The sequence below is a fragment of the Zerene cesonia genome, chromosome 8 (genome assembly GCF_012273895.1).
Source record: "Zerene cesonia ecotype Mississippi chromosome 8, Zerene_cesonia_1.1, whole genome shotgun sequence".
Lineage (NCBI taxonomy): Eukaryota > Metazoa > Arthropoda > Insecta > Lepidoptera > Pieridae > Zerene > Zerene cesonia.
Genome location: NC_052109.1, coordinates 4,066,402 through 4,089,471, shown reverse-complemented (window position 1 = coordinate 4,089,471; position 23,070 = coordinate 4,066,402). Strand labels below are relative to the sequence as shown.

General features: G+C 31.5%; 1 protein-coding gene across 1 annotated transcript in view; it reads left to right on the top strand.

Annotated features, from left to right (window-relative positions):
* LOC119828542 (neural cell adhesion molecule 1-like) overlaps positions 1 to 23,070 on the top strand; it is an 89,054-nt gene that overhangs the window by 21,322 nt on the left and 44,662 nt on the right. The window lies entirely within an intron of this gene.

Genomic DNA, 23,070 nt, shown 5'->3' with positions numbered 1-23,070 from the left:
ATATTGCAATATCAATCAATTTACATCTGAAATATGATAACGGAGAGCCACGTAATATAAGCAATTCTTATTTTTCCTTCCTTCTTTGTTATATTAAATTTTTGTCACGGTAATTGTGATTTTTCATTTTTTCTACAAACGGCCATATAAATGTAAATACTAGAACGTAATACATAATAGTAATTGAACGAGAACAACCTCACAAATCACAATATTATACCGTAATAATATTGTTGTGGCAAAACTATTCTTCACATTATATTATTGTTGTAAACAACTACAGAATACAAAATAATATGAATTCTATATTAGGGAATAAGGAAAATGTATATGGATACAATTGAATAGATACGAATTTATTTCTTATTTTTCTCAGATGATAAATTTGCTATCCGACGAAATATCCTAGAACACCATACAAGTGGATGCAATAATAATAAAATTATGTAAATATGAAGTTAGCGGAGTGCCGGATTGAGGCTAATAACATTGTATACGATTATGTTGCTAGGTTTAATATTTTAATCCTTGTAAACTTCCCAGTTATATTTCTTTCATTTTCTTTAATTTCTCATTTTGTTTCAACTCAGTACTATAAACTTTTATATAGATAAAATATTAGGAAGAAACTGGCCTTCGAGACACAGTTCACCACTAGTTCGAAGATCACGTCGGTATTATTTTTATACTACTGTTTCTGTTTTGAAATAAATATGTTTGAAATATTTGCTTTAAACGTTGTTTAATTGTAAGGTATGAGAGAGTTTGATGCTACGAAACGCTTTTTCTGCGTTTCAAAACACACTCATTGTCTGATGCGTTTATTTTACATAAAAACTGCTGACAAATAAATTCGCAACAGATTAAACGTGTTAATAAATCATATCTGAAATATATTCATAGCATTCCAACAGTATTTGTTAGCCTAATAAAAACAATATATGATCATATTCACAGGAATCAATATATTTAAACTCATTTTACGATTCAGTCGTTCCTTTTTATTGGGCCTGTACGTTATCTTCAATGCGTATCATTTGGTCGTGATAAAAAAATTCGGAACACTGTTTTATTGCATTCGAGAAGGTGATAGAACGTTTGATGTATGTGAAATAATATTTTAGTTGAAATAAATGTTTTTATTAATACTGTTGCAAGAAACAGATACTGCTATAGGTTGGAATAAAGATGTTTAGAAATATTGTATTGTACCTAATATCTACATTATACATACACATCATCATCATATCATATGGTCACAATGAAAAAATAAATTACGTTAAAAAAATTTAACAAAACTGAGGGCTAACCAACTTGAGCACAATTATACAAAACAATGAAATCAATGGACCCGCAAATAAAATAATTAACGGAGAAAGTGCGTAATAAAATGAAAATTGCCTTCCATTACCGGAGTTGCCGAATATTTACCTACTGCGTGAAGACAATTAAAAATAAAAGATGCAAAAACTGACAGAGAAAAAGTAAAGGGCTCTGAAAAAGTTCCATTAATGCCGGGTTACAAATGAGAACCAGAACCCGCCGTGTTATCCCGGTTATCTTCCTGGGAACAGGCCGATGTTTCAGATGAGAATTTTATGAACAATCATTCTTACGAAGTTTTTTAATGATTATAAAATTTGAAGCGAAAGAAATTACTATTACTAGAAAAGGCAGCGTTGGTGCCACTTTAAGTTGCTCAATTTAGCTGAAATCATATTTAAACGCAAGAATGATAACATAAAATTTATAGCACAAAATATATTTATAAAAAAACATACGTGATACAATATAGCCTATATCAATGACTCAGTGAATTTGCAGCTTTCTAATGGTGAAAGAATTTTTGAAATCGGTCCAGCCGTTCACGCGTGATGGCGTCACAAGGGTAATAAGGATTCATTTTTATACATATAGATTAAGTGCTTTAAAATTTATTCAAATGTAGTAGGTATGTTTATTTGTGAATTGAAGGATACTTGTAACTCGTACAGTTCTGAATGTTATGATAAATTAAAATATTAAATATTCTCTTTTTACGCGTGCAAAATCGACTTAAAAATTACGATGAGTGAAATCCTACTTTCTACTAATATTATAAATGCGAAAGTTTGCAAAGATGTGTGTGTGTTTGTCGCTCAAAAACTACTGAACCGATTACAATGTAATTTGGTACGTAGAAAGCTGGCTGGCTGTTATTTTGTACTAAGTAATGGAAAAAATAACAACGAACAACGATTATACTTAGAGATAGCATACGCTCGTTAATCGAGATAAGGGAGATGATTTAGGATCAATGATGATGTTAGCGTTTACGTATTAAACGTAATGAACCTGCATCCTTGCCTTCGACTATGAACCGTGGGGTATGCTGTTTTGAAAACTACGCGATTAAATTATGCTTTCGAAATTTAGCGTTGAAAATGACAACCCTGTTAGTCATCTTTTATAAGGATTCCATTTAATAGATGTCAACAAAATAGTGAAGTTATCGACCTTAAGATTGTGAATTTAGAATAAACACAATATCTTCAGGTTCATAAATTCGTTGAATACTGGTGACGGTAAAGTATTTTAAGACAAGAACGAACTTCAAAACGAGACGTAAGTATAATTCAAAATCCAAAGTAAAATAGAATAAATCTAGTTAAAAACAATAAACACGCTTGTCATGTCAGAATCTAGTCGATTCGAATTGTCTAGATTGCTCTTATACAGATGAAATAATGTTTTTATTTGCTCATTTGCAATTTCATGATTAATCTCATTGTTACTGATTCTTGATAAGTTTACAAGGTTTGAATGTAATCTGTGCGTTTTAAGTAGGTGAAAATCAAGTCTAAAAGAGTCGGTTGCAAACAAACTTACTAATGTAAGGGTGAATTTAAAAAAGCATGTAAAAAAAAGAAAGCATTAACAACTACTTTATTTTACTGTATCTGTGCTAAATATGCGCCTTCACAAGTAAACAATGTTTGCACTTTTAGATTTTCCTCAGACACCATAAAGCAATACAACGCAAAGTCCAAATAGCGGTGTCCCATGTATTTTATTTTCTCAAATTGCACACCCTGTGTATACCGTGTGTTCAAGCGTAATATTCTGTTAACGTGTAATTAGGTTCAGTGTTTCCACTTCCATATGGTCAGTCCTGCCGGTAACTGCTCTCATGCACGTAAAGGTCACATTTACTGCTTCGCGTTCCCAAATGAGCTTTAAATAGATATAGCGTATAGTTTTCAGTGTTATAATTATACAGAATGTGTTTTAGCAGATGTGTAGTGATGATTTGATTGATACGTGTTCAATTGATGTTCAATATTTGAATTTAGTTAATAGTAGTATGTTTGGAGAGGAAATAATAAATTCCGATCATAACTTCCAATCCAAATTCATTCATCATTAAAACACCTACATCACGTAACGTAAGAAAATTTCATATACGTTTCGTTTAAAGCGATTGTTTCAGAGATGTGGTAAAGACGGGGTTAAGTGTGGAGAGCTCGTTAAACTGGCTAACGTTTCTTGTGAAGCCTTTATTAAAACTGGCAGAATACGTGAGTGCGACCTCGCAGGGGACAAAGGGTTTTGTAGGGGTGCACGCAAAAAGCGACACACTATCTTATATAATCTTGTTAGCCCATAAATATAGGGACCGTTCTTTAGACTTGCCGTTAATTATATGATTTTTGCACAGTATCAGATGAGTAATGGATATTTGATGACCGTATCTTACTGGTTGTATACGAGTTTAGCGATAAAAATGGTTTTTTAGTACTTACATTGAGATTTAAACTTTGCGTGTTTAGTTAATTACAGTTTTCTATTACGTTTCGTCTTAATGACATATTTAACCCTTCATGATTGTATAATATCAAGACATATTACATAAAAACTGCTTTAATTTAATTGAAAGATCGTTAGGAAAATGTTTTTATTTCTAAAATCAGATGTGAAATCTTTATATAAGTACATATGTCACATCCAACACAGATTCTCTTCAGTTCTTTGACCTTTACTAGCGTAATCCAGTTCGTGTCCAGAAACTGGCTATTAAATCTCAATTAACTTTTTGATTGTGTTATAACAATAAGAAAACATAATTACGATCTCACAGGTACAGAACAAAACACGATATAAAGCTTAAAAGCGATTTATAACATAATTTCCGTAAAATTTCAGGAAGGCCCTAAATTACACCTTAATAAGATTTTAAAGATCTAAACAATTGCGATTTCATTCACGTTATTCCATCTTTATTAAGTGAAATTTTCTTTATGGCTTCCGAGACGAATATTTTAACCCGAATAAATTAATACCGCCTACGTTTGTTGATCGTTATTAACGTTATACTGGTATGCGAATTCCTTTATTTGAAATCATTTTAACATTATTTACAATCTAAACAAAGCAGTTTACCATAAAATTAACAAATAACTTAACAACGATCATAGTTTTATTGATGATACATAAACGAATATATGTCTACATGTCAGAAGTATTATATAAAATAGGAAAAGTACATTTTTTACATGAAAGAAGTATAGTAATTCACAAACAATCCCATCACCGCCACTCGGCTAGTCACCTAATATTTTGGAAATGCGAACATAATTCCCCATACACCGCTCGGGTACAACCCAAATGCTTTATGATCCGGACAGCACACAGCTATGTTTAAATGCTGTGGCATGTGGACAGAAGTACATCGAATGATTTAGAGTTTTCATTTCACTATTGTTTATTTTACAGTGCATTTCAGGCCGCTGACGCCCGACCTATGACGTAATGGATGAAATATTATGAGTACACAAGTCAATTATTATTAGTGTCCAATTCACACAGTGGCAGTCGGTTGTCCGTTCAGAATAAAAAATAAATTCCTATTACATATCTGAAAAACAAAATACAAATAAAAATCATACTGGAATAATTGACTATGACGTAAAATTAATGCCAAGTTTTCAGATTTTTTTTAAATCAAATCTTATCTACGTTAAAAAATTTATGAACATAATATGATAAATTGACTACATGATTTTGATTGGCTAATGGGACTCATAGCAAAGGTCTTGCGGTAAAAAGGGCTACTAATGTCATAGATGGTCGAGTTTTAGAAGCCCCACACTAATATGTTTTTACAATCGTCCAATGGTAATAAAACAGGGATGGGACTGAGATTAAGCTCGTTTATCATTCGCTTTGATGGCCCTTTTTGCAGTAATCATTCATTTTCCTTCCGCCGGTTTTAGCTTTCTTTGCGTTTAAATATCGCTTTGTTGTGTGGTTAACTTTTTCGCTTTTATGTACCTTTGATTAATAAACCCCATGTGTCAGTATTGATCAATGTTTAGCATTACCTTTAAAAGTTCTAACGAAAGAGATGATGGTAATATTTATTTTTCATTACATTCCGTCTCAGTTTACGTTTTATAAAAACCTTTTAAAAAATCTAGAAGCCAAGTGGTATAAATAATATGGAACAATAATTTATAGAGAAAGTTTCATTTACTACAATTATCACTAGACGTAAGTTAGAGCGCTCGCAATAAAAGGGAATGATCATAAATTCTCGTCACGCCGAAGTGAACTCTAGTGTGGTTATAATAAAAAAAATCCCTTTAGACAATTTTCCATTACCGTCGTCCATTGTTGGGTCAGTCGGTGGACAGCATTTTATGGCCCAGAGCTGTGTCGTAAGTTCTTATTAAACCGTAGGGAACGCACTGCCTCGCTTAATTGATTTAGAGACCAGAGGATCACTTTTTGTGCCCTACCAATTATTTAGACTTAACCTTAAAAAACTCCTATTTTCAAGAAGAACGCCGAGATGACATAACACTGTATTTGGCTTACTTTAAGAAGATTTCAATATGCCATTCTTATTGTGACTGAATAGACACCATATTCTGAAACCACAGCTTTTTTATGTGAGTTGGTCGAAACGTAATGGCAAATCTAAAATATGTAGAATTAATATCTGTTTAAAACGATAGCATTAAAAAAAAGCAACATTAAACCAACCAACTTTTTGTCCAAAATTCTGTTAAATATAATTAATGAAAATTAATTAAAGCACAAAGCAAATAATATTACATAAACCAGACGACGACGTGATCCCATTTAAAAATAAATACATGTCGGGAGAAAGAATCGTTTTAACACATACAGAAATTTCTATTTATCAATTTATTATTACAAAAATAAAAAGGCAGGTGAAGTCCGTAGCTTAGCTACGGATTATTATTGTTAGTCGAAAGTCGGCTTAAAGGTACTCTTAAAGCTTAAAATTTATTGTAATAGTAGACACTTGTTCCAACAATGGTGAAATAGTTCACAGCTTTAAGCATACTTCTATAGATTTAATAATAATTAACAGAATATAACGTTCTGTGCCTGTTTTTATTTTTTTATTGTACTAACATTTACCTCCATCTCTTAAAAGACGTTCAATGTTTAGTTGGGTGAGATGTTAAGGAGTCATATGATAAATTTATTGTAGTGGTCATATTTTTTTTATGCGTTGTTATACGATTATGAAAACAAGCCATTAAGAAAATCATACTATATATTTAGGTTATAAAACAAAAGACAATGTATAATACCTATCCACTATCTTTATTTGACTTGTAATCGAATTGTGGTCTACGTCCACAATCTTAATAGTTTCATATCCATTGAAACGAATCTCTAGCGGCCATTAAAACATTGATGAATTCCAAATTGTATATATATTGAATAAATAACATACTTTTAAACATTGAATAGTTACTCAGTACATCTCTCTGAATGTAGATTTGTTTACTAACTTGTATATTACAGCTCTACGCCCGTTTCTTATGCCGTGGTATGCTACGATAAAAAATAAAACTATATCTTGTTCGTAGTATTATGTGCGTATTAAATCACAGCGGGGCAAAGGAATGCTGGGGCCCCATTTTTGTTAGATTGTTCATTAACATTACTGATATACTAACAAGTATTACAATTGATAAATTAATAGTTTTAACAAATAAAAGAATCACGTCAGTAAAATATACAATATTATTAAGCCTAGTATAATCTGTAATTGAAATTTTAATCATAAGCCTTTGTTATTGTTTTTATTGTTTGAATATATTTTCAAAGATCTCAAATTGAGTTGTGAGATATTAAAACTATTTTTATTTTTATCTTATGGCTCAATTACCATTGCCGTATTCTGTTGCTTTCATGCATGCGGTATTTTTAATTAATAAATTTAGCTTTTAACTAATAATTATTGCACTTATCTTATGTTAATTCGTTTTTTTCTATAATGGTTTATCTCTTGGTATAAATAAAGGGTTGCTTTCTTTAATAAATGAAGAATAACCATAAAGGTCATCGTCATGTTATGTTTTATAGCACAGACGTGTTGGTATTATAAATGCTCAAATTTAAGTGAGAACTTTTATGAGCATAATCCGATCCTGTTTTCAGAGTTCTTTCGAGAGAGCTGCAGAAATGTTTGCTTATTCCACAGCGTCTACGTCAATTCCAATTTTTTATAGCCAACTAGTGTAAGATTGCCAATTTAGATGCCATTTTTAAATGTAAAATTTAAATTGCATGAGAAGTTTACGAATAGCTCGCATAAAAAGATTAGCTGCATTGTAGTTCGATCGAATTAATGTGGCATGTATAATTTACGAGGATTTCAACTGTTATATGTTACAAAAATGTTTTTGTTTGTTAGTTATTTTAAAGTTTATAAGGTCGTAATAAACAATTTTAAATACTATATTATATTCGCCATCTTCGTCATCATAAAGTTGTTAATAGAATTTGTTCTGCGCCATTTTGAGGTGTTAATTCAAACGGATGAATAGTCAAAGTTAAGCTTATTGCTTGTTTTTAAGTTTGACGCAAGAGTTACGAAAAATAAACCGTTATTGCGTTGCAAAAATATTTCTCAATAAATCGTACTTTTATATATGTCATTTGATACGTAATCTCCTCTAATATTGTTCATGCGAAAATGACTATTTGCCTGTCACTCCATTACGCCTAAACCTCTAAAACGTTTCATATGAAATTCGACACAGTTTGATACCCGAGAAAGGTCACAGGACAGTTTCTATCCCGAAAACCCCACGGGGACGGGAAAAATCCTGTTTCTTTCTCTGACTAAGGGGAAACCGCGAGCAGAAAACTATACAAAACACAAAGATGTCTGACTGACTGATCTATCAACGCACGGGACAAACTAATAAACCGATTGGGCTGGAATTTGCTATGCGATAACCACTGTGATGTAGGAATTCGCTAGGAAAGGATTAGACAATTTGTACCCTAAAAATTTGACCCCACGGGCGAACCTGCAAAAGCTAGCTAACGTATAAGGTCATTGACATTCTAATTCTCAATATGCGATCGCGTACAACCAACAATTGAAGTACCATACTATACAATTTATGTAGGATAATAGAATGTGATACCTAATACGAAAAATAATTAAAAGAAGAAGAATAGGGATAATTTGATGAATATTTAATATACGCTATATTAAATATTCAAAATAGTGCCTTCTTAGTAACACCTAGATAAGTAAGTTTTCTAAAGTGATATACAGTCTTACGACATTTAGTTATATGGTTAGCGCTTAAGCCAGTTCTCTGAAGCCCTTCAAGCTACGAGCAAAGTAGTATTGCCTTACTTAGATGCTTAGTTTGCTTCCAAGTATGAAGAAGGTGATACTATAACTTATTCTACGTCTAATATTGACCTACATAATGTAATGTTATTTGACTCATTTAACACATTTTAACAAAACTTATTTTATCGTAGGCCCCGCACGTAAAATAATCTCAAGTAAAACCGTCCGAACATGGCGATTATTTGATTCTTAGTTGTAATGTTTATATGCTTACTGAACAATTTTAGAATTAATTAAATAAGACTGCACTGGTATAAAATAAACTTAATAACTATATTATATAGGTAGGTACCTATAGCGTTTAAAGAACACCACGTTATATAAAATATAACTATACTTTTACACATTTAATTAAAAATATATTCAAATGTTCTCAACGTCACCCAAGACATGTAATAGATAGTTTTGAATGGAAGCGTGATCCACCCTTTATGAGAGCTCTTTCAACCCTCCCTGTCACAGGTGGCAACTAAGGACGTAGCCTAAAGATATTTTGGATTTGCAATTATTCACAGTATCTCTGACGTGTGACACTTGGGCAAACGCTTTTAGCAATACGTTCAAATTAGCAGAATGAGAAGGTTTTTATGATTTTTGCATTTGTTTTTCTCAACTGCTATGAAGGGATACAAGTGTTTCATTGTTGTTGAGACTGGTCTTGTTTGGTCATGATTAGCATAGAGAAAGAACATATCATCATCAGCCCATATACTTTCTCACTGCAGGGACACTGAGGGTTGTATTAAATGTGGTGTTGGATCAGTGGTAAGGATTTCGGATTTAAAATCGATAAGACAAAGGTTCAAAACCAGGAGAGCGTGAAAGAAATAAATCGAATTTTCAATTTATTGCACATGTGATATAATCATTGCTCGAAACGGTGAAGAAAAACATCGTGAGAAAACCGCATGTCCAAGAATCAAAAGTTCAACGATATGTGACATCTGCCCAGCCGTTCTTGGCCAGCGTGCCGCATTCGGGTCGTTATGAGGGTTTATCATATAATATAATTGTATATGATTCTTTTTATTTCAAAAATGCAGCAAACTGCAGCATGTCGTAAGAACATAATAATTTAATCAATATTTTATATATTTCACGTCAAATTTTATCAATTAACTTGGATGATGTTGAACAACATTGTCTAAAATTACTTGAATTATTAATGGTGACAGTGCTATAAAGAAACTTTCTTGTTAATTGAAGTTTGTGTCGTCAATTATAAAACACAAGAGACAAGACGGGTTTTACATTGAAGTACATTCGACTTCAGTTCAACGTAACGTAAGTAAAAAGAAAAGAAATTAAAACTATACGATTTATTATGTATGAAAATAGCCAAGGAGTTTCGTGGAGTAATTCTGTCTGGAATCCGTTTCGTATTTAAATTAAAAGTGGTAAAAAGTGTTGAGTTTGTAACTGTGTAAAATAAAAAGATACAAAAATCGGAGTTGCAGTCTCGCAGCAAATACTGGAAATAAAGTTATATTCAAATGCTAAAGCTGCAAAAGGGGATGCGGAAATTTATAAGAAGTGACAAGTTTTGTGGAAATATTAATTTATTTTATTTTGAGTCATCGCGGGTAAAATTTCGAAGATTCATTTTAATCGTTAAGCTATATATCATGAAGTATCACTGAAGGGTGTCATTTTATCAGCACCACGATCTTGGATGTGGGGATCGCGACGCTTGCAAGCGGCAAAAATGTTGTTTTCAGCGGAATTTTTTTATCGCACCCAAGAGATAAGTGCGAGGGAGTTTTATTAACGAAAGTTCAAAGAGAGAAGTATTAGGCCTCCCCGCCTCTACGGTTTGTTGAGTTGCTTGTCTTTAAGCTTTTGAGACATGGTTTGTTTAAATATGTACAGCGATAAGTGAGAGCTGCAATATTTCATTAAGTGAATATTCTTTTTTCGAAATTTCCCTGTATAATTATATTGTTGTTTTCACTAAAAGTAACATCGCTGAAAAGTTTATAAAATATCATTGGGCAACGTGACTTCTTGTATTACTATTCAGACTCTTATACAATAACACAAATGATAGATTATTTACTTTACAACAACGTTATACAAAAATCGCTCAGCATTAGAAATAAAAGCAAACCCAACAATCGCTAATAATTACGAAAAATGGTTCCCATTAAAACATAGCTGTGACCTCAATACTTTTGAATAGGTAGTTAGATGTGCCGGCCTAGAAACGGTAGTGAATGCCCAGGAAGATGCCAATTGAAAGGGACAAATGTATGTTTGAAAAAGAGGATTTTTATTAACAACAACGAAAATATATATTGTATGATATACTCTTAACATAAAAGTTTTCAACAAAAAATTAATCCACCGCAAAGATAAAAATCATCAACCTTTCCCCCCATAAGAGTAGATTTCTTTTCCAAATTTACATGGAATGAGTGGCGATATACAGATAGTCGCCTATGTTTATGTTCTATCTATCTAAAATTGATTTTTAGAATATAAATTTTGGTTATATCTTGCTTGATTCTTCTTCTCGTTTAATCTGAAGAATTAATATCCAATGGGATTTAGAGGATCATGCATATGACTGACTTCCTTTTCTGTTTTTTACTCGAAGGCAAGCCGCACAGAAAGCTTTTGGGGAGCGGTCATTGACGTTAACTCTTATTGATGATACAGACTATGATTGATACATGATATCACTAATTAATTAGTAATACAGCAGAATCATTCTGTCAGAAGCAATATTACCTGTTTCCTATAATTCAAACGCCTAAGAAATGAACAATTTAAAAAGAATAGAAAATTCTATCATGGGGCGGTATGCTTAGAAGGCGGATTCACGGGTGGCGGAGAGGTCAGGCGTTGCTACGGTATTGCGAATAACGCGGGTTCGAATCCCACCTCGTGATCGAATTTATCCTATAAATATCTCATGTATACTATAAATTTGGATCGATAATTATTCAGATAAGTAATTTACCTACTTCATATTTTGTAAACATTGATGAAGATTGTAAGGCGGAGATTATGGGAAATTCCTTTAGATAATAAATACCATGGCAGATAATGAATTGTTTTTATTATGTGAAACGTGTAGGTATGCTATTCCGAAAATAGCTTCACTAATCAGCTTGTTGAAAAGAATTTAAGGAAAATTTATTAATAGAAACAATCTAGAAAGGAGTGAGGTTTTATAAATTGTTTTCGTACTTTCTATGTATGGATGTAAGTGATATATTTCTCTATTTTCCAATGAAGCTTTACAATCGGATCAAGTAAGACAAATTATAGAAGACGAGAAAAAGCAAAGTGAAAGAAAACCAACCCCGCAAAAACCGTGCAATTGCAACTGAGTAAGAAACTTATGCGATTTTATTTGAACAAATGTATTGATATTGGATTGCTTTTATATTTATTTAACGAGATGAAGAAAAATAATTTATCCGAACTTTGCGACTATTATATTAGATTATTAATAATATAACTTTGTTAATATTATATTATATGAAGTAAAAGGTAAATCAGATTTAGTGCTAGAAAGCATTTGTTGGATTTCAAAAATATTTTGTGTTGGATAATATATTTAGTAGTTTTTAATTATTAATTTATGTTGTAGTGTTTGAATTAATGTTGCTGAAAATGTTTTTATTTTTATTATAATTTGCTTTAAATAGCAATATAAATGTACATACATATTTAGAGGTGATGTATCTTCAAATGTAGGGTTTATTCATTATTTTTGACTGATTTATGAATTTATATTAGTGATTGATTTTGGATTTAATTATTTACTAGTTATTAAAATCGAATATTCTGGCTTAAATGATGATTATTTATGATATTTTAAATTAAGTTCAATAATTTAATATTTATTAATCAATTTTGGATTTCAATCTTTGTATTAAATTGATTAAGAAAAATATGTAATTAAATGTCTACGTGCCTATTATTGTCCGATATCAAACCATGGCACCTTGTAATTAAAACAACATTCGACTAATCTATTAATATCATTCAAGTTTTAATAATATATTGGTGTCTGTTTTGTGAGTTGTTGTGAATAAATATGTATCGACGAAATCCAAGGGCTTATAAGGCTATATATAACCTTAGTGTGATCAAGCATCAAACAGTAAAAGGTCGGCTGAAATCGCAAACAATGGCAAGTTTCTTTAAAAGCATTTTTTAAGTAGATATCAAACGTTAATCCGGTTTTGTCTTGAATCAATAGAAATAGTCTCGTACCATCGAACTCAACTTTTTTATCATACTTTTTAGACTAGACCTATATTTTTTCTGGTAATTCGTGATCGAAAACCATTAGAGTATTGGCACTCTTGATGTATTTGCGAGGAACCTTGTCGAATATTATACGTAATAACAAAGGAATGTCATGTATTTGGTACATTAAATTATAAATGGTCGTTAAAAATCTATTTAATTAGCTTAAGTCGAAATTCGAGCATAATGTTAATTTCTCGTACACCTAGCCAAGTTCGCGGGTAGTTTATGAGATCAGGTACGTTAATGTTCTGTCCTTTAGTTTATTATCCCTATTAATATACATAGCTCATGTACGATAAATAGTACTTGGTTAGTTTATAGCGAAGACGTAATTAATATAACATGATATAATATTACCTCAGGGTATATATCGTATTGGTGTAAATATATTCGTGTGAGAATATTCCACACTATAATATATGGCTTGATTTAATAGAGGAGTTTTTGAAACTATTTGTGAAAGATAGACTTCTAGTGGAATCAGCGGGTACCTACACGTCTTATATGAAAGTAGGACACTGATGCAGATGATAAATCTACAATATAGAAAGAGAGAAATCTACAGATTGTTGCAACTTTTTAAAGGATTTGCTATATCTCTTATTATTAATATTATCGTAATTATTGCAATTACATAAACATGTGACACAAAGCTCGAAATAATCTGAATTTAGCAGATTACAATTCTATAATTCGATTTATAACTTACAAAAGGCCTCAAAGTCACAGCATGTTGATTTAATAATGTTTAATACAAACCTTTGAGGGGTGTTAATTTAAGTGTATTTCAGTGCGTGTTCCTCGTGTTATATGTGGGTAGGTACTGCACGAGTTTACATAATGGCGTTGGAAAATTGCCGTACTTAGGCCCAGGTGGCAGAACCCAAGGGCAGGGTCTTAAACGATTTCCCTTCGCTCAAGGGCTGTCTACGAAAACTACTTTTTCGGCAGGGAAGCGCCATGAATATTATAGTTTTAAGAACTGAATTAATAATAAGTTGATGTTGAGATATTTTTCAAGGAGATAGATATTCTTCGTTTAATTGTACGTTGTGATTGACTTTAAACATTACATCAGTAATTTGGTAAGAGGGAACAAAATAATTTTTCTCATTTTGCTACGATATTATGTTATTTTATGAGATCTAGGACATATTGTCGGACTGATTCTATTGAGGTGCTATAAATATTAAAATCTTGAACAGTAACGTTTGCTTACATTATTGATTGATTTATTTATTCATACCATATAATTTATCAGGTGTCAAACGTGGCGTAATATAATCCAGTTTGTGAAGGCAAATAAGTTTCATAGCAGCGATATTTTAATAGCATGTATAGGAAGAACAGTTTAGAAAGTTAAAATAGGTATTAGGAGTTAGGTATCAGGTGCATGAATCCAGATATAAATAGTTTTGGAGATTTAAAGAGAAAGCCAGGAAAGTTACTGCTTGGATGCAATTAAATGTTGTGTGTCTAATTATATGGAGTTCGTTTCATTTGAAATAGATAGTGTTTTAGCACAAAACAGACAAGAGATTTGAAAGGAAATAGTTACTTCACTATATTAGAATGCGTGTCATTGATTTTCTCACACTCTTTACTCGCGTTTTCCGCAATGAACGCACTACAATGCGCCTTTAATTTGGTTAGTTTAAGAGTGTGCATATGCTTTGCAAGTAATGTATGTTTGTGTCGTTTTTCTCTACAAACAGGGTCCATAGTCTATTAACTTAAAAATTATTTGGTAGTGTGCTAAATAGTTATAATCAATCACCATTGGTATTTTACCACCATTCCAACACAACAGAATCAGAAATCAAATTGACTTTTTTGTCTGTTCTGTGTGGGATGAGTAGTTTTGTTCATAAATTCTGATGAAAGACCAAGAGGTTGTATGGTTTTAACACGGGTTTACATGTGCATTGTAAGTTTTGTTGCATGTCGCATTCGTAGTTGAAAAGTTTTTTTTTATGTTCAGTAAAAAAACGCGTACGTCTCCACCATATTGAACATTTTGCAATTTTTAACATGATTTTATTATTTACTGAAGTACTAAGCAAATAAGTTAAGGACATGACATACTACTTCTGAAAAGATCTCAGTAATACTCTAAAATTAATAATTCAATATTATTCCAATATAGCCTCGGTAAGGTGAAGCCACAATTTCAAATGTAAATTCGCGCATCACGTATATAGTAGATGAAGGTAAAACACGTCACCAGAGAGTAGGCGACTACACCACCCATCCACAACAATTAGTTTTAGATGTATTGCCAATCTAATAATGGATTCAGATGTACGAATATGTAAGGTACTAATTGGTAAGACCTACGTGGGTTCTTTACTTGTCATACGGAATAACAAACTTCTATATTATATTCAGATATATAGCAGTTTAATAGATGTTATTATGCATATAAACTTTCCTCTTGAATCACTATCTATTAAAAAAAACCCCATAAAAATCCGTTTTTTGTTCTAAAATGTCAGCGTACATACAAGGCCTGGTCCGACTTTACTTTATACTTTGTAATGTTACAGGTCTGACGTCAATCCAGACTGTGGTTATTAAATGATAGTAATTCATGATTCCATATTATGCTTATTTTCTCCTAAATATACTATAAATACTTATTTTACGTATTATAACTAGCGGCAACACATTTCTTCCAAGTCAGAGCGGTCAACCGTCCTGATAGTCAACCTTATGATGGTAAGTGATCACCAACATTTATTATCTTTTATAAAGCATTTGAATGATAAAACTAAAAATTAAATTAAACATTGAAATAATGTTTTATACTTAACTAGCTGAGCCGGCGAACTTCGTACCGCCTTAGCAACTATTCTCCCAGCAACATACGTTACATTGACATTGACATTTGTTACTCGCGTTTTTTAAAATATGCAAAATTAAATGTACATTTTTAAATATTTCTGAGAGATTTTCTTAATATTTAAGAACCTTCTCCTAATAATAACAAATACAACAAAAAAGAATTAGTGAAATCGGTCCAGCCATTCACGCGTGATGCCGTGACCAAGGAAAACGGATTTCATTTTTATATATATAGATAAGTTTGTATTTCAACGAATTCATACCTAAATAATATTTTGCACCTATCCACTGCACGATTATTCTCGAAGCTAACTTATTATTCCTTTAATTTAATTTTAAATGCTCTTAGTTAAATAATATTACCAAGTTATGTATTATTAACACTATTGGAGCGAATATTAAACTGTTAATTAGATTATTATGTCCTGAAATATGATCCAATCAAATAGGTACAAATACGCAATAATTAGGCAAATTTGCATTTCAAATTTATTCAGTTTGAAATTTAAAGCACGCAATTCAAACATTTGTAGATATTTAAATATGCTACGATAAAAATATAACAATAGGACTAGAGGTTTTGTATTATCAAACTTCTATAAATATTTTAGCATTTAACACGGTTATGCCAGTTTCAATTATGGCTATCTTCATTTGAGAAATACAATGGCTAAATTGCTAGATATTTAGTGTCATTGTTTGTTTGACAATGCTCTATGGAGTATACACCAACAGCTGTATTGATGCAGCGTCGCAATGAATGTTAACATCAAAAGGCAAAGGGAATGCGGATTGCGCGACGCAAGTGTTAATGGACATCAACGCTACAACCCCAATTTGATTGTCCATTCACCTAAACTAGGTTAGCTTTTGTGGACTACGAATAAAAGTCTCAGTTGATACTTAAACAGTCTCTATCCCATGAACAATAGCATTTTTCGCAAAACAGAGCGACATAATACCGAATAGTTTAATGGTTTACAAGTGCGGGAGCTGCGAAACGTTGGAACTATGTAACAATACAAAACAATGAAGAGAAACTGGTGAACTATGAGCAATAATTGTTGATGTAATTCAAGAACGGTCCGGTCAATCTATGGCCAACCGATCCTATTGTTGGGAAAATAGTAGTATCGAGATATCCATTTCAATTATTTAGTCTGAAACATTGTTGGAATTCGAACTTCGATATTGTTGCCATAAAGGAGATTTTGGGGCTTAATTAATTTCTTGTAACATTACTATAACACTTGCGTTTTATTAAATTGTTAAAGCCTATTGTTAATATTTTTTTAGCAATTAAAAAGCAGAGCTTCAAAAGACAGATTAATACCTAATCTAATGATTACATGCTAAATTGCCTGGAACTATGAAAAATACAATATCGCTCCAGTCTATGTCTCTCTTATGTTGGGATATTTTTATAGGAATGTATAAAAATATCATAAATAAGTATTATATCATTCGTTTTTTTATTAAAATTTAACTAAATGATCATCAGGATTCTTTTAATTAAAACTTAAGTTTGGATGTTATAACTATATTATATCGCTTTAATAGTACATTTTACGTCTTAGAGAAGACTATTGCAAATAATTTATGACTTTTGAGTTTTCTAAAAAATATTTTTACAACGCTGGTAGTTCAAATTTGAAGCTAAGATATATAATGCCACCTGTATAATGCGTAAAACATTATTTATAATGTAAACATGAACTCTGTAACGTTAACTTGTTGAACGACGATGAAATACTGTAACTTCATTCTTGAGACGCAAAGTTGTGAAATTTATATTTAAGATCGTACAAAGTTAAACTCGTTTCATAAACTCCACGGTTTTAGATACAACGGTAGCGAAAACAAGTGAAGGTAAAGCGAGACATTCTACAATTTTAGAAATTTTCACACAAAAGTTTGTAATTTCGTCGGCACTCGGACGTACGACGCCGTAAATCACTGAAATTGTCCTTCCTCAGAAGATTGTAAACTTTCGAAGTTAAAAGAGGCGATTATTATAATTACAATCGCAGCTTTTAAATAAATTAACTACAAAGTCTAGTTATGCAAATAAGGTTTCGCTCAGTGCCACCGTAAATTCCGATTATGTGTTGTGAAAATAAATATTTTATGGCCAATCAGAATACAATTACAAATGCAGTGAGTAAAAAACGAAGAATCTAAGTGAAGTGCAGTATAAGTGGCATTGTTTTATTGTTGCACATTTGCCCACAATTTTACAGTATTAAAAATCCACATCTTTTTTCCCAAAAATTCCATTTCTTTTTACATTTGTACAACATTATCATTATAGCTTGTCTATGATATTTTATGATAGCAATAATAAAGTATCCTAAAAATAAACGCGGCGATCCAAAGTGTCATCCCCTATAATATATCGAGTGCATAACTCGGGGCTCAGGTGCCATGACATAAGTATGGTATCTCTAACCAGGGATTGTTGCCATAAACCATAGAATTTAGTGTCCGTCGCCGCGCAAACTTTGCGGTCCCTGCGACGCAAAAAATGCTTATAAGTTTTGGATTATTTCGCCGAATTCTACGTAAAACTACTGTTTTTTTACATAACACCTTTTTGTTTCTTTTCGTTTTAAGAATGATATTTACACAGTTGTACTGTATTATCGGATTGAGAAAAGAATTAATTCCAGGAAAGCTTGTAGGTGTTTGGTTATTTTGGACAGAGTATTATTGGGAGTCTATATGACATCCTGGTCCTCGTGTTAACGATAATAAATCTATTCTTTCTTATAGTTTGTACCATGGTTGTACTAAATCAGAAATATTTTTCTAGGAATCACAGGCGTATTTTACCACTTTCAAGATACAAATCATAGCTATCTTTAATTGCCTAACAAATAATGGACGAAATTGTTTTTTTTTGTTGCTGCTAGAATGTCAGTATCCAACAATTCAAATTTCGAATTCGGGTATATTCTAATTTCGAGCTATATTCCTAAAAATAAAAATATATTTAGGTACACCATATATATAAACAAAACATATAAATATATGAATAAAACAAAATAAATAAATTTATAAATTGTGCACTCTAAAAGTAATCCATGCATGTTGTTTGTACGTCATTAGAGAGATATAGGCGTGGGCGAAACAAATTAACATCTATCCTTCTTAATTGCACCCCATGAAAAGCGAGATGTTGTGAGATTAAAGTTCAGATGGAGGTAATAGAATCACCTGTTACATTTTTAATGATGGGGCTGATATATTATAATCATTTGAATATTATGGCTACCATTTTATTCGTTATATTATAAAACTATAAAAATTTGAGCTGGGATTATTCAGTAGATTTAAATGAGCTTTTAGTACTTATAATTATTGGATATCTTGATGGAGAGATATGTTTAACCACGACAGGCATGTCTATTTACTGCAAAAATATTAGGTTCTGAGAATTAGTATTATGTACCTAAATACGAGTATAATGTGTAATTTATCTGTGGTATGTCATTAGAACGGCCATGTTAACCAAACTTGCGATTGTAATTATAAGAATATAGATAAAGATAGTAATATAATATTTATAAGAATAAAGATAAAGATAATAATATAACAATAAATAATGATATCTAAATATTAAGATATTGATAGATACCTAACAGGGTCATTTAGGTTTTACTTAATATTTTAATGTGCAAAATGAGTTATGAAGGTCACAAACAAAATTTGTAGGATATAAAAAGCGACCGAGAGCGGTCACACATCAATCTATGTCGCGTGCAATATGAAGTGAATCATTTTACGAAACTTTTTTATCGCCACATTACTTTTATCGTCTCCGTAAGTTTATTTATAACTTTTCCAAATACTCTAGGATATTGGAGAGGACTTTATTTTCGGCAGGCTTATATATTATTACAGCTCATTATTTCCTTTCATCGTACGTTCGTTTTATCAGTAAAAGTTTAAGTAATCTCGGTTAAGCTTTGATGTAACTGAAAGGCTAATTTTTAAATTTTTCTCTTATGTGTACGTTACACATTTGCAAATTATTTTTGTACAATTTGTTCTGAGTAATTCTACTTTTAATCAACACTCTCAGACACGAAGGCTCAATTCATAGACAAAATTTATAAATTCTTAAATACAGCCCATGTTATGTTCCCACTACTGGGACACAGGCCTCCTATGAGGGTTCAGGTCATAATCCACCACGCTGGCCAAGTGCGGGTTGGCAGATGTCACATGTCGTCGAACTTTTGATTCTCAGACATGCCGGTTTCTTCACGATGTTTTCCTTCACCGTTTTAAACAATGGTGATGTTATCTACATGCGCAGATAAATTGAAAAATCAATTTATTTCCTGCACGCTCGCCCCGGTCTCGAACCCCGACTTATCGATTTTGAAGTCCGAGGTTCTCACCACTGAGCCACCACTGCTTTCTAAAAAAATAAATTCTTAAATATAAATACTTCAAAATATACATTTTTCATTTACTATTATTGGAGACATGGTATTGAAAATAGTGTTTTATTATTGTATGGATATTAAAGAATCAGTCAAGTATAAGAGTTTTTTTTATTCATTTGGTTCCTGGTTAAATTTTGGCTGAAAATGAACTATAAAATATATGGGGTTATATAGAATAATATAAAATAAGTCACTAACTATAACACCGATCATTAACATGGATGTAAAACAATAAAAAAACAAAATGGAAAATAAACTAAAAATTAAGTCTGCAGTGGAGTGAAAGATTAATTATAAAATTTTAATTATATGCATGAAATATGCAGAACACGCCTATGATTAAAAATAATAAACTGTTGTTCGTAACGAAACATAAAATTTTAAGTTTAGTTCAAAAATCAACTGTTTTAATGAGAAAATATTTAGAAGTGAAACTATTCGCTTTGCTTTTAATAAAAACAACCCAAAACTGTCTGTGTACATCGTCTTGAAAAGCTGTAATTTATGAATTACTAGCTACGCCCCGCGGTTTCACCCGCGTAAGTCCGGATCTCTTAGGAATCTCCGGATAAAAAGTTGTCTATATGTCACTCCAGTTGTCCATCTGTCCAAATTTAATTGCAATCGGTTAAGTAGTTTGTGCGAGAAAAAGCAACAAACACACACACACACACGTTCTTACAAAGTTTCGCATTTATAATATTAGTAGGATAAGTAGCTATGAAAACAAGAATAAAGTGTGCGTTGTGGGACACCCGACAGTAGCGATAACCTAAACTCAACTGATCAAAATACGGATAGCGCTATGGATTAGAGTAAAAGAGGAGAAGCCTGCCTACCGTTGTCGTATGCGTGAGAGGAAGGGAAGCTAGATAGACTGGCGCCGTAACGCGTAACGTAACAACGCGGTTTAACCTAACGAATTTGTCACTTTAAAAACTATGATTATTTGAAGGTGACTGTGACCAAGGGGTAAATAAATGTTAAATATTATTTATATTCACACAAAAACATGCCATAATATAAAATACCCCAAAGCTTTAATAGTACAAAATAATATATATCTTTCATGGTTACCATGCAAATAACATGACATGAATACGGGCAAACCAACTTGTTAATACAATAGGAGTAAAAATCCAATTACGAAAATACAAGCGCTTAACTCGCTAAAAATTAACCTTAATGACATCGTAATTACTTATGTTTGTTTAACCAGTGCGATACTGGGAGTTGAATTTGTTTTATTTCGTATATTTAGTTTGTGTTTTATTGTTACAGTTTAGGTCGTTTGTTCTTATTTTTAATATTTTGTCATTTTCTGTTCCATTCATTTTGCTTTTTATCATTTGTTTTGGTGGAGGATTCAGCTACTTTGTGCAAATAAATGTTAAACAAAAACAATATTTGCTTTCAAAGCAAAATTATGACTCATATAGTAAAATATTACGCGATTGAAAACGATAAATAGTAATTATAGTATTTTTTTTATTGACATAATTTCAACAATTTGAATAATAGAGTATTAATTAACATTCACTTGATTAGCAGGGAGATTTTTGAAGATCAAAACAAGTGTTACGACCTCCATTATAATTTAATGTAAAGAGAAAAAGCTAATCAGTAATGAATAATTCATACTGAACTTGGCGCAGATAAGAATGCTTTACAGAATGGATCAAACGTCAAATATGAAAAAGATAGTTTCAGACTAAGTATTAACAACTAAATTGTTTTTAAATATAAATTTCCAATTATGATTGTCATATCGATATCATCATATCATTATCATATCGATAAGAGAATGATTTAGAATCGAATTGATTCAACGTAAATACTTGTAAATGTTATTACATTTGAAAATGGAAGACTGTCAATTAAAAAACTTTCACTTTTCCCGAATTATCATAAGAAAGTGATCGTTGTTTTATGTTGATTTATTATTTATTTTACCAACCTGTATTTATATACGAGTATGTTATTGGCACAACGGAAATTAAAACATTTTACTTCACTGATAAACTCTTAACTCATAAGTGCAGATCCGTCAATAAATTACAACTAAATAGCAAAACTTAAATAGGATACATTATAAAAACTTTGTAATTGATAGTAGATTAGAATGGAAGCGCCGCTGAAATTTGCTGTTGGACTCAATCGCTGCACGGTCCCAAATTAAATCAGCATATTCGGCTTATGAATGGAATATTATGAAGTTAATTTTGTTTAATAACTAGAGTTTCTCCCCGGGGTTAATTGGTTCGGGACCGGGAACTTTGCGAGCCATTTGTGGTTTTCTGATTTGACTTCTCCGCTAAGCACAGGTTAACATCCTTATTGTCGAGCTGTGTCAAACCGGGACTTGGGCACAAGAAATTAATGAGTCATTTTCTAATAGCAGAGTTTGAATAACATTATAAAGGCAAGATTTACTCCGGCTATGGGCAAACTTTTTGAATCAATGTTGAAGTATTCATTGTTTTGTTTCTTTCTTGAACAAATAACATTAAAGCGAAAGAGTCTGAATCAATTATACGAATAGTACATTTATCAACGAAAAATTTTATTTTTATTTTAATAGCATTAAACAATAGATTGCAAAATTATTTAAGTCACCTAAAATGAATATATAGTTACCGTAGTTATTATTCATCTAACATTTGAGAAATTTGACTTAACAATGTAATCTTTTTGTTATTAAATCGCGGATTATATAATAACTTTATTTAGTAGGTCTTGCTTCCAATATTAATTCTGATATCACAAACTGGCGCACATAGTGTCATTAAAAGCTTCAACTAAAGTTTTGAGACTATCTCCACATAACAT